This window comes from Rhea americana, unplaced genomic scaffold (assembly GCF_003343005.1).
Source record: "Rhea americana isolate MKP2758 unplaced genomic scaffold, rheAme1 scaffold_47, whole genome shotgun sequence".
NCBI classification, from domain to species: domain Eukaryota; kingdom Metazoa; phylum Chordata; class Aves; order Rheiformes; family Rheidae; genus Rhea; species Rhea americana.
In genome coordinates, this window is record NW_028186612.1 from 107,212 (window position 1) to 119,650 (window position 12,439).

The 12,439-nt window shown below is 44.0% G+C and overlaps 1 long non-coding RNA gene across 1 annotated transcript; it reads left to right on the plus strand.

Annotated features, from left to right (window-relative positions):
• Positions 1 to 1,521: 1,521 nt before the first annotated feature.
• On the plus strand, positions 1,522 to 4,368 carry LOC146589273 (uncharacterized). The gene is made up of 2 exons (XR_014897204.1): positions 1,522 to 1,577; positions 3,822 to 4,368. It is a non-coding gene; the product is annotated as an uncharacterized LOC146589273 (long non-coding RNA).
• The last annotated feature ends 8,071 nt before the right edge of the window (positions 4,369 to 12,439 follow it).

Sequence of the window (12,439 nt, forward strand, 5' to 3'; positions counted from 1 at the left end):
CTGCCAGCTCTGTGAAAATATCTTGAATACCCTAGACCCCTCAAAGGGGGTCTACATGCCTGTGCTTTGGCAGCTGACTTCTGCTCAGTGCATCTGAGCAGCTGCCTTCAGGCTCCACAGAAACTGGTTACGGCCAAGGGCTCTCCACATGATTGCAGCACTGCGTTTGGCAGTCCCTTGGTTCCAGTGCCTGCCCCAGCGTAGGAAGGATTTAAGCCTATTTGCTCGAGTCCAGTGGAAGCACTCTGACTGTGCTGCTGTTTCCCAGAAGCAAACTTCAGTGCTCTTGTGCTCTTGTRCTCTTGCAAAATCCAGAAACAGCACTGCAAAACTATTCTTAAAATATGCTGATCACACAGAAGCTTCAGACAGCTGTATCACAGTGTCTTACAGTAATTACTTGGCATCACTTTAGCATATGAAATTGGCTTTGATGAGAGCTCTGATTGCTCTTTTTATGCACGTCTTCTTGTGAAGCTGCTGAGGAGTTAGGCGCTTTGAGGTTTTGTTTTCTTTAAAATACAGAAGATTTTCAAATTCCTTTGGCGAGGGTTTGTGGGGAAACACATTTCTCACTGTCATTCTGGCCCGGGGATCTCATTTTTTAGCATTAATGTTAATGCTGATATGCAGCATATATGTGTGTCTCAAGCACTGAAGGTGCTGTGGAATTATTTAGAAACTCTTGCTATAACTAGTGTGTACACCCTCCGCACACRAAAATAGCTAGAGTAGAAACTGGAGTAACGTGAGGATCAGCTGAACACAGTGAACAGCTTGCTCCCCGCTGGTCTGTTGGGAGCATATGAACCCAAAAGGAGTTAAATCTGAAATGTCTCTGAGCGTCGGTCCTTAGTGCTGGGCCACTCGGTGCCYGCTGTGGCAGTCCGGCCTCGCAAACAGCCTCAGAGCTGTGTGAAGAAATCCCTGTCTGCTCTGTGGGATGCTGGGATTTCAGCGTTTATTTTATCGTGACAAAAATCAGAATAATGTCCTTTCAGGTGGAAAAGGAAATGTGAACAACAACAACAAACCCTGGAAAAGCTAAACCCAATCTGAAAGTGTTCACAAGGTTTTTTTTGTTGTTATTGTTTTTTTATATGTATATTCCTGAGGTCTAAGTGTCTTGACACTTGTCCCAAGTCACAAAGCGAGATAGTTGCACAGCAAGTACCAGAACTGGAAATCCTAGTTTCTAATGCTATGTTCRGTTCGCTTGTCCCTGAGCTTTTCTTAAAGGAGTAGCCCATGAATGTGCCTGCCGAGGTCTTAACTCTGCACTTCTCCTTCAAGCTCTGTTCTCCAAGGAAGTTAATCAAAGCATGATGAAGAACTGAGGACTGCTTGTAACATTTTGATTTTTTATATTGATTGATTTTAATTGTGCTTTGCTATCATAGATTCTCTAAAGGAAGAGCAAATAATGCAACTTAATAGGCAAATTATGATGTATGTATATATATATATATATATGTATGTATGTATTTATTTATTTATTATATATGAGTATTGCAGGGCTTGATGCCATGACTGACAGCAAATTGCAACCAAAAGTGATTCCTCACTGCTGAGTCAAGGTAAGGTACTTTTAAACCAAAAATTGGATAGTTCAAAGCAGAGGTTGCAGTGATCTAATGAGACCCATTTAAAGCTATGTCTACAAAAGCTTTGCCTCTAACTTTTCTCTCCCAGCAAGGAAATACCACAAGTTCACACACGTCACCTAATCTATATGGATAAAATTTAAGTATGATCATGGGGGCAGGACACAAGATTCTGGAACTGGATGCTTCTGGATTCTTAACTGCGCTTTCAGTGGTAGCAAAGGCAAGGCAGTAGAGCCATCAGTGGTAAATTTGCTACCCTTAACCCAGAATCCATTCTGATTTGTAGTTGTTATGCAAAAGTTTATATTTCAGTAATTTTCTGTACTGCTGTTTTCACAGGAGGCATATATGAAGTTGTCGCACTTGATTGAGGAGATTACTTGCATACTATTTGCATGTACTGTCATTWGCATCACACACTGAAAAATATAACACTGGCACATCTCTGGTGACAATATAGTCCATCTGGTTCTGCGTGGATTCAGAAAGAGGTGGCTCCCCCTCTTTAGTTAAGTTAGAATCTGTATCGTTCTCATGTTAAGCCTATACTTCACTTAATAGTCATGGCCTGTGCCTACTGAAATTGTAAGTGTTCCTTGGGGGAATGGGGATTCACGCAGTTAGGAACTGCTGCACTTGTGCCCAGTGCGATATCCATGTGAGAGCTCGGGAGATCATCAGTTCAAGTACTTCTGTAATGAAGCTGATTTTGTGCTTTGGTGTTGCAAAAACAGCCTCCTGTGGAATAGGACAAGCACACCCAGGCTGTTTGCAAGGTTATGTCGGTTAAACAGAGGTGCGCTCAGCTCCATCAGTGAAGACGGAGACAGCAGAGGTCGTTTTAAGCTGATATTATGCATTGGCACAGCCCTGGCTTGGCACCCTGTGGCACTAGGACTTCCCTCTGGCCTTGAGTAGAGCCGTGGACAGGCTCGGCTGATGTCTGCCACGTGTGTGTGACTCACAACTCTCTGCTTCACCACTTAGTTCTGCTTTCCATGTTGACATGTCCTTTGGAAGCAAGGACTTTTTCTTCCCTCATTTTCCAGACCATTTTGTGCTGTGCAGCAAAAATTTCTCTTCGGGATAATGTTCATAAGCCACAAGTATTTGAGTAAGAGGCAAAGCCTTTGGTGATATTAAACTCACTGCCTATGAATGTCAAGATCTGAGCTGATGGCCCTCTAATCAAGGCAGATGTAGTCAGTTTAGTCAACAAACCTAAAATAGGCAGGCGAACCTGCCACAGAAGTGCCTCCTTTCTCTAAAGAAGCCCAGGGTAAGCAGTCTGGCTCTCTGAGTTTGAAGTTGAGTAGTGAAGTTGGTGTCCCTGGTCAGTACACCCCTAAGGAATTACCTGTAATAACATCCCCCAAMCTGCCCGTGGAATCAGAGCATCAGCGACCAAATGAGAGAGCCCAGCTCAGCCGGACCTGCGGCATCTGCTTGCGATGCTTTGAATAACCCCCACTGTGCCATAGAGGCATTTTGCTTCCTCCTGGTATCTCCTTGCTCTGCCCCACCACCTGAGTGAGCGTGGAGAGAGAGCTCCATCAGGTGTGACAACAGCAGAGCCTGAGCTGGTAGCAGGGTCTGGGGCAAGAGCTCAGAAAATAGTGCCTGTTTGGTCACGTACAGGGTGATAAATTCGTTTGCCCCCTCAGGATGAAGAGGAAAGCGACTTTGTCACTGCAAGAGTTTTCCAAGCATGCAGAGCAGGACAGCTGTGCCATGCGCTGCTGGAGCAGGAGTGGGGATTACTGCCGTAACACGGCCTTTCAGGTGGCAGGGGCCCRGCGGCTCCAGCTCTCTGCAGCAGCACCCTTGTATCACTCTGACCTGCACCTTGGGACTGAACTTTCCAAAATCTCTTATATTTATTKCAGATAAAAAATCAGCTCAGGCATTTTATGGCAGTAAGTGTTAAACTGTGAGAAATGCAAGGGTAGCTGCATGGGTGCTCGGTATCGTCACTCTGCTTGCAGAAGTGCAAGTGGGCTCAGAGAAGCCAACTTCAGCTTTTTTGCAGAGCCACATGGCTGCACTATGCCAGCATTATTTTAAGGCATCACTTCCCTGAAGTGTTACGTTAAATTTAGTATCCATAGACAATGATATTTGCAGGCCATATGAAAGATGCTTTGGTTTTCATGAAGCTCATRTTATTTTAAATAGTGCTTTATTATGTTTTCTCTTCTTTGTTTCATGTTTAAGAAAATGAAAAATATGACAAGGAAACATCCCCTGAGGTTAGACTCAAATACCTCCAGCCCTGTGAGGGCCACGGATGTGGAAAACCCAAAGACTCAGAGGAGCCCTCCTTCCAGCCAGCYGCCGGGAGATCCCCTCACATATCTAGCAATGCAACACAACAGTACGTGTGGTTTTTGTGGCCCTTTTAAATGTTTTGCTTGTRAAGAAAAAAATTACTGTAAGACAACTTCTGCAAGATTTTACCTTTTTTTCCCAGTGAAGCCCACAAACGTCAGATTTTAAGTAATTTTRCCATCTTGTAAGACATTTTACATCCTTTTCAAGTGACAGATGAAAACATTAAGGAAGGGGGGAAAATCCCCTTTTATCTTGGTCAAATGCAAAGTTGYGAACAAAAAGCCGTAAATAAGGAGAAAATGCAAATGGGAAGTTTCTTAGGCTAATTTAACATATTGCATTTTTGCAAGATTTTGTTTACAGTAATCAGTCTTTGGAGGCTGCYGACTTGCCTGTTGCTTTTGCCTCATTAAAGTGCTTTCTACACGTGCACAGGTTTAATAGACTCAAAATAAGATGTTTGCTCAGTAGCTTAAGATAAGCAAAACCTAGAGCTGTACCAAAAGCGCAAAGAAAGTGGGAACATATTGTTGAACTGTAGGGGGTAATGTTGCTACACATACTCTTATTGCCAGCTGCAGAAGGTAGATAAAGCTATCGRCTGTTTGTACTGCTACTTGACAAACTGGATCTCTGTGGAAGGAATAAAAACATGTTATTACTCTTAGCGACCTCCTCCTCCCGTCCTCGCAGTCACTCACTTGCAAGGGCGCTTTAGCACTTCAGTCGTTCTGATATTGCACTGTCGTGTTCGGCCCCGTACGCTTCGTCCAGCGTTCGTACGCATTTTTACAGTCTGGGGGCATATTTTGTATTCTGTCTCTATTTATTCCTTATGACCAGCACTGGTTAGTGTCAAAACACTCAGTTGTGTTGCCACAAGCCAGAAAGACCTGGGCAGGAAGTGGGAAAAGGCGAGCTGTGCGTTCGGCGARCTAATGACATGGTAACAGCCGCCTGCTGCAGTGGTTTTTCTGTCTGGAAGGAGGTGCAGGGCAGCAACATTTAAAAGAAGCRAGCAGGTTAGGTGAAGATGGTTGCAAAGGAGCATCTGGAAAGTAAACAGGATTATTGCCTAGCCTGCTGATTGTGCAGCCCTTTCTTTATGTGGGCAGATAACATAAACATTTCTTTTTGCCTATCTCAGAAAAAAACACAAGACTCTCTGACAGGGAGTTCCTGGACTGGTTACTCATCATGTAATCCTTCTCACAAATCAGTCAAGTTCTCACTTACAGCCAGGCACAGCTGGGGAAAATGGTAAAGCAGAGAGAGAGGGAGAAAAATCTACGAGCAAGGAAAAAGGAGCTGGAGCAATTAATAAGCATCCCCCATATACAAAGGCCACTGTGATTTGAGGCTACCAAGCGACAGTAAGAGAGGATTAGAGATAAGAAAAGAGAAAGATCATACATAGTTTTTATACTTGTACATGTCCTTACGGCTCTGCTGGTATTTGCTGAGCCCCAGGTACGAGCTAAAAGCACTGTCCTCTRCTCTGCATACGTGTACCTCCAGTGCGAAGGGAACAACCCTTGTCTCCTAAATATAACGAAAGTGCAGGCAGAGAAACCCCCCCGTTGTGGAGCGTGTTCCTGGGCAGCGCAGGAGAGCAAAGGCTGGAGACAGCAGCCGCAGTGACCTGCAGCGTCCTGCTTTTGGGGACGTGTAGCGGTAGAGCCAAAGCTGAAGATGCAGGATTGCAGAGGAAGCAGTGACAGGTCTGGCTGCGGCAGTGATGGCATGAGGAACCAGGAAGGGTGTATTCATCCCAGTTAGCACCTCRCCTCAGCAGCAAAGGCTGGGAAATCCCCTGGGGAGAGCTGCTGGCCTGGGTTTGGACTCAGGGTTGAAGGAGTGCAACCACATGGTGACGAGGAGAGCTCTACTGCCGCAAGCCTTAAGGAATAGGTGACTGTCCAGCAGGAGACCAAGGCATCCCTGCACTAACTGCGTCTTTTTTTCTATATAGATAAAAATATTAGTTTCAGGTGATGGCAGCATCTKCTTCTGGATTTGATGTCCACCTCCTTTTAAGGCCTAATAAGGACCAAATCAGGTGGTTTGGCAYTTGGCCCACTTGTCTTTGGCATACTTGTGTGTCTTGAGAATGAGAAAGTGGGCTGGACTGTCATGCTGGCTGTGTGACGCACCCGCCTTTGATGATCCCATTTTTATTAGCCACATAGATCTGTGTGCCGGCTAACGTCATCATTAGTGGCTGACCCTGCAGCTCCCAGTGCAGCGAGCACGACACGTGCTCTACATGCAAGGAACAAAGAAGTTGTTTTTTCCTGAAGACATCTGAATTCAGCTCAAAGGTCCAGCGTTTGCTGTTACATCCCAACATTTCAGCTGCTTACAGCAGATCTCCAGCACAACTACTTCATTTGTTAAGCTGATGCCTCTGAAGGAGAGTTTAACGTGATAAAAAAGTAGTTTGCCGTAGGGGTGAATGCTGCACTTCTGTCGCTTTGGGCGTCCCAGAGGGAGTTTGCTGACACATCTGACAGCCTCCATGGCAATTTGAAATGATTGTTTTGTATTGCCAAGGACAGTTAGCTTTCCATATAGCAGTGTCATTGTTTGCATGGGGTTTTGAATAGATTTACAGTATGCACTCTTGAGAATTACGAGGGCTACAGCTGTCCGTAATTGAGTTCTGTTTTGCAGTAATCTGAGCGCTGTCGGGGTGGGAGATCTCTCATGAATACTGTCATTCTTGATAACAGCCAGAGCTCACTGTGCTTCAGATACTGTCTGGGTCACATGTGGAAGCTGTGTAGCGCGAGCGTAACTTTTCCTCTTGTAGTACAAATGTATTTGTACTGTGAAACAGTTCTATACTGCTTTTGTGTCCTTGGCTGGCTGGTTATATTGGTCTAAATGCTGAATGGAGTTACTGGAGTTACAGCGGGCTACCAAGCAGAAGAGAAAAAGGATTACTAATTCCCGATACAAATACCGTAGGTGAAGAGCAAAATTAATAGAATACTGAATCCTACGGTTAGCAGGGGAGAAATGGTGAGAGCTTCCATTAGCAATAGCCTTACTGTGCATTTGAATTCTGGGCAGAATCTATACCAATCCCCCAGCATTTGAAACAAATCATAACTTATTTTTTTTAGAGATTTTCAAGAAACATCTTCTGCTAAAAGCATCTGTGCAGAAAAAAATCTATTAATGTCTGCCAGGTCTTTCTTCTCACTGTACAATATGGGCTCTTGGTTAACAGGGAGYGGGCTGGAAGGTTGCTAAAGACTTTCCTGTGTTTTTTCAGTCAGTCTGCATGCTTGATATTTTCTCCTAGCCACCATCTCAAAGGGTTGTGTCACTGCRGAGAGGAGGAAAACGGTGCCTCCAGCTGGCTGTCAGGTCATACTCCACTGGGAAATGGGTTTTGTTCTCTCTCATGTGAGACTTTGATTTGTCACAGGAATAGATAACTGTAAAATATTAGCACGTCCATTGAGAAACATTTTATGTTTTCTTGCCGTGGACACAGATGACTTCACCAGCTACGTGACAGGCAGCCTCATGTCTTATCTGTGCTCATTTCCTGCCTCTGCAGAGATATCCTGTCCTGCGGCCACCACGAGAAAGCCTCCCGTCTTTTCTTCTCTCAGTTATCTGTTGAACATGATCTTATGCCATGGATACCACAGCAACGAGGCTACTGTAACTGCTCCTACAGAGTTTTTGTAAAATGAATCTCTTTTTCAGTAGCCTTTTAAAAGGATCTTGTAGTGTAATGAGTGTAATGAACCTTGGCAGCGACTGGGTTTTCATCATGCTTTTACACAGTATCTGCCACGCTGGGGCTCTTAGGTCTAACCACAGCACAACCAATGCAGGAAAACTAAAGCTGCTCCTGAGACAGACTGACAGACTTGTCATGATGATAGTACACGTATTTGAAATATCGTGGCTTCACTCTTGAAAACCATAGCCAGGGTAAGATGTTTCCTTGAGTGCGTGTGGCAAAAATAACACCTGCTTTGTAGATAGTGGATTTGACAGCTAYGAAGACACAGTGTAGGCATCTCCAAAAGCATTACACCTTTTGGCTTTGTACACCAAATAATAATGGGATTTGTTATGGAAAAAATGCGGGGTGAGATGTGAATTCCTAGGTACAAGGGAAAGAGTGTAGTGGGGGATTACAGCTCAGTGGAACTAATGAAAACCATCAGCCATGCCTCTCAAAGATCCCTCACTTCAAGGTACATCAGTCATTTCTCACTTACCCATGTTGTACATGGATCTGGTGACCTGTYGCTCGCCCCGCTGATATGGCTGCTTGGCAATTTCCGAAAGAATGTTGCAAAAAGCAGTGCCAGTTTTTTGAGCAGTCTCAAAATCAGTGATTTAGGTTCCCACAGAGGAGCGACTGGGTTTGCTGTGGGGAGAGATCGCTGCTGTCCCACCAAGAACGGTTTGGCGTGAGCGTACGGGAGGACGGATCTTAGGGAGCGCAGGGGCAGAGCCCAGCCACAGCGCTGAAGTCTGAGGACTCGATGAATCGCTGTCGGTCTCCACTACCAGCTGGCCCGCTGAAATGAAGACAGGGCTCCAGCAGTGCTTCTCCCGCCCCCAGCCCGGCACCATCCTCTGCCGCTTCCCGTGCTCCCAAGAGCAGCAAAGCACAGCTCTCGGCTGGCCTCTCTCTGGCAGGCTCAGCCCCGCTGCCACCCTCCCGGCCCTGGGCTGCGTCGCAGCAGGACTGAGGTCCCACTGGCTGAGGACCGAGGGCAGGACGGAGGAGGGAGCGATACCACTGTAGCGAATGACAGACGGTGGCTCTCACTGTTTTCCTTGCTAGCAGCACCCAGTACCTGCTGGACAAATGCCATTTTGTAACTCGTACGATGTTTACATTACCAGCGTTTTATGAGTCTCATCGGGTTCAATGCAARTATTTCTGCAGCTGCAGCTGTGACTGAGTGCCAGATTTTTGCGCCTGAAGTGCTTCACTTTTCATTGTGGGTGTGTTTTTGCTGAACCTTATGCAGACTGYGGACAGGATCCTTCCTGGATTCCTGATAAGCAGTTCCCAGATCCTCGTGGTGGTCTTCCAGATCCTCAGAGCTGCTTCTGCAGCACTGCCTGCAACAACCCATGAACAGCACAGCTACGAACTCTGCAGCCGTTATAAGAGGCCACCAGAAGAGGCCAGTTTCCGATAGCAAGGTCAGTCATGGTTAGAAAGTCAAGACGTCATTCCTTCATTGTCTTAGAAAACTGTTTTAGTGCTTCTCGCACCTCAGAAAAGCATCAAGATATGAACCCTTCCTTAGTTATTTTGCACTGGTGGCTAATCACCTTCACCATGGAAGAAGTGTGTTCTGTAGTTTATCGGTAATTCTTTGGCCTTATCTTCCAGCCATGGGTTCTTGTTTCAGGTCTTCTTTGTTCATAGGGTTTTCTTCCTTTAAAGGTATTTGTGCTGCATGATAAAACCAATTTTTGATCTTCTGATAAAGTCAATCAGATAAAGCTGCTCAGCTCTCTTATTATTTAAGCATTTTCTACATTTTGTGAGTCCTTTTTATCCACATTGGTTAAGGAAAGATAATGTAAAGCTACTTAGTTATTATAACTAAATTCTTTTCCAAGTTACATTTTTACAGGGTAAAATCATCCATCCTTTACATTTTCCTTGCTAGGTTTGTTCCAACACTTATGCATTTTTTCTATTAATACAGATTTTATATGAATAGCTTAAGCTTGCCAAGAAATCCTGAAACGTCTCTATGCTACTGTGAGTGCTGCTGCTGTCACCTTCCTCCCTGATTTCTCTTCTAGCAACCACCCTTTACATCCCTCTTGAAAATGAGGTAATCATTTAAATTTATGAGCTGAAAATTACTGGCAACAATCATGGTAGTTTCATAGTGAATAGTTCATTTTAAATTAGTTTTTCAGAGTTCTTTGGTGAGCTAACAAGTTTAACTGTAGAGGTGAGCTGAATGCATTATAGTTATGCTTTTTTAGTCTTTAACTTATCACTTGGTATGCTCTAATTTTATTAAAACTTTGTGTTAATAAAGTYAGTACACAGCTTTAAATGGATTAAAGGATGTCTCTCCAATCTCAAAAAGTACTTTTTTTTTTTAGTGAGATTTATCCACTGATTACTCCCTTCAGGCATTATGCCTTGGCCCAAAACTTATCTATAGATTTGTCATAGAATCATAAAGCTATCATAAATTGAGGAGAAAATATAAGTGATTGTCAAAAAATATCCAGATGACAGCRCAGTTGTTGGCATGGTTGGCAATAGCCCAATCATATAAAAATAATTTATATAGTGACTTGATTCACTCAATATCCTGTATATCATTAAAAAGATATTTTAAGACAGCAAAAGTAAAATCATAGCTTTAAGGCTAAAGAATGTATATCATGGCCACAGAACAAGGGACTGGATCATGAAAGAGATGGATTCCTAAAGGCTCAGAGAACTTATCAATGAACCAATAGGTAGTTCAGGTATTTCAGATAAGACACAGGAAGAACTTACGTGCCCAAGTCCAATGCCATTCTGACCACCATCCTCAGCATTTAGATGAATAGTGTTTTTGATAACTTGAAGTTGAGGTTCTTTACTTTTTTACTTAAAAGATGACTATCCTAAGATGAGAACATAAGAATGACTGTGTCAGATCAAAGTGTCACCTAGGCCGATATACCATCTCCAACAGAAGCCAATAACAAATGTATAAGGGAGAGCAGGACAAGTAAGAGGTGACACTTTACCCAAATATACCTGATTCCCCAATGATCTTTAGTTTGGGAATTTCCTAAGTCAGAAGAAGAGTCTTTGTTTAAAATAACCTGTACAGGATTGTTTTACTGTGTGTATGTCTGATTGCTTTTGGAAACTTTAGCATCTACCATATCCTAGGCAAGTCATATCTGAACAGCATATCGCATGACGAGCAACCTCCTTGGAACCTGCCATCTGCTTGCCTCATTCAACAGGTCATAGTTCTTGTTTTGAAAGAGTTGTTCTTGCTCCACATGCCTCATTAGACCTCTATCTTCTTTCTCTTCTGAGTATCTTCAGGCCTAATGTTGGGACTCAGATTTCAAGTACCCTTGCCCCGCTGCACAGGGAGCTCTCTCAAGCAGTGTTCCCTGAGCTCGTCCAACACTCAGGGAACATTTAATGCTAGCAGGATGGGGCTCTGTACAAAATTAGCAGTAAATAGTTTCTCTTGAAACTCAGCTGAAAAAAGGATGCAGCAGTTGTACAACAGCTTACTGCTTGGTGAGCAGAGCAGAATGTGGAACAGCCTAATTTACTCTGTTCTCCAGACAAAGTGCTCCAAACATTTATATAATATGAGGTGTTGCCTCATTTAATCCTCTGTAAGAAGAGAGAAACTGCTAGGGTCTTTGGAGATTGAATATGCTTCCTTTCTGCATGAGGCTCAGGGCTGTGGACCTTGAGCTGAGTTGTGTGAGCCTTGCCTCAGTTGCCTGAGGCCCGGGATAGGGGGGCCTATCCTCCATAAGGACTCTCCTCCATAAGGACACACTTAAGTAACTTAAATGGATGTAGTGCTTTTGATGAGCTTCAGGTTGATGAAATAATGAAAACGTGCCAGCACTCTGCTCACTCACAAATGTTGCCGAGCTCAGAACTGTAGCCTTCTTGCCTTGGGACTCCAGGCTGTAAGAGGGCAGGTTGCCCTTTCCCATAGTACTGCCTTCATAGCTCTTCTTGCTGCGATGGCGTCCCTCTCCCAAGTTAGGAAATAAATGGCAGTCGCTTCCCCTGGACTGTGCAGGGGGAAATGGAATGAATAATCTTTGTATATTGAAGGCTATTTTTTTTTTCAATTTTAAATTATCACACATGAGCATTGGTTGAGTTAAAGTCAAGAGACAGGTATAAAACACCATTTAGGGTCATTCCTTTGTTTTTTTTAAACCATGATTCTGGGGCCAGCCTGGTCTTATCAAAAAGATTTAAATTTAAATTATTTAATATATACCAACAAGACATTAATTTCATACTTTTTGTTCTTTGAGCCCCAAAATGTTATTTTACAGGCAGATATATATACACACACAAATACAGACTGATGAATTACCTTACTGTTATGTACTCATATCACTATCACAGTGCTTCTGTTAAACACATGGACTTCATAGTTCTTGCTGCTGAATACAGCAAGAATACAGCCATTAGCTGGGGTTTGGCTAGGAGACTAAACTGCCTTGGCTCTGTCTCAAGGCATAGCACAGAGTCTACAGGCTAACCCCTAGTCTGCAGGCTCTTGCTGGGGATTAGATCCCCCCATCTAATACTGCCTTTGTGCTACTTCAGTAGCTACATCTCCTCCYGCTCTGACCTTCCCAGAAGGGCAAGACATCAGGTTAATCTCCTTTTCCCTTCTACTTTTCCACTCTTCTGCTCCTTCCAAGTGAAACTGCAACTCCTCACATTCCTTTCCACAGACATCATCCTCCCACTCCACCCAGACTCCTTC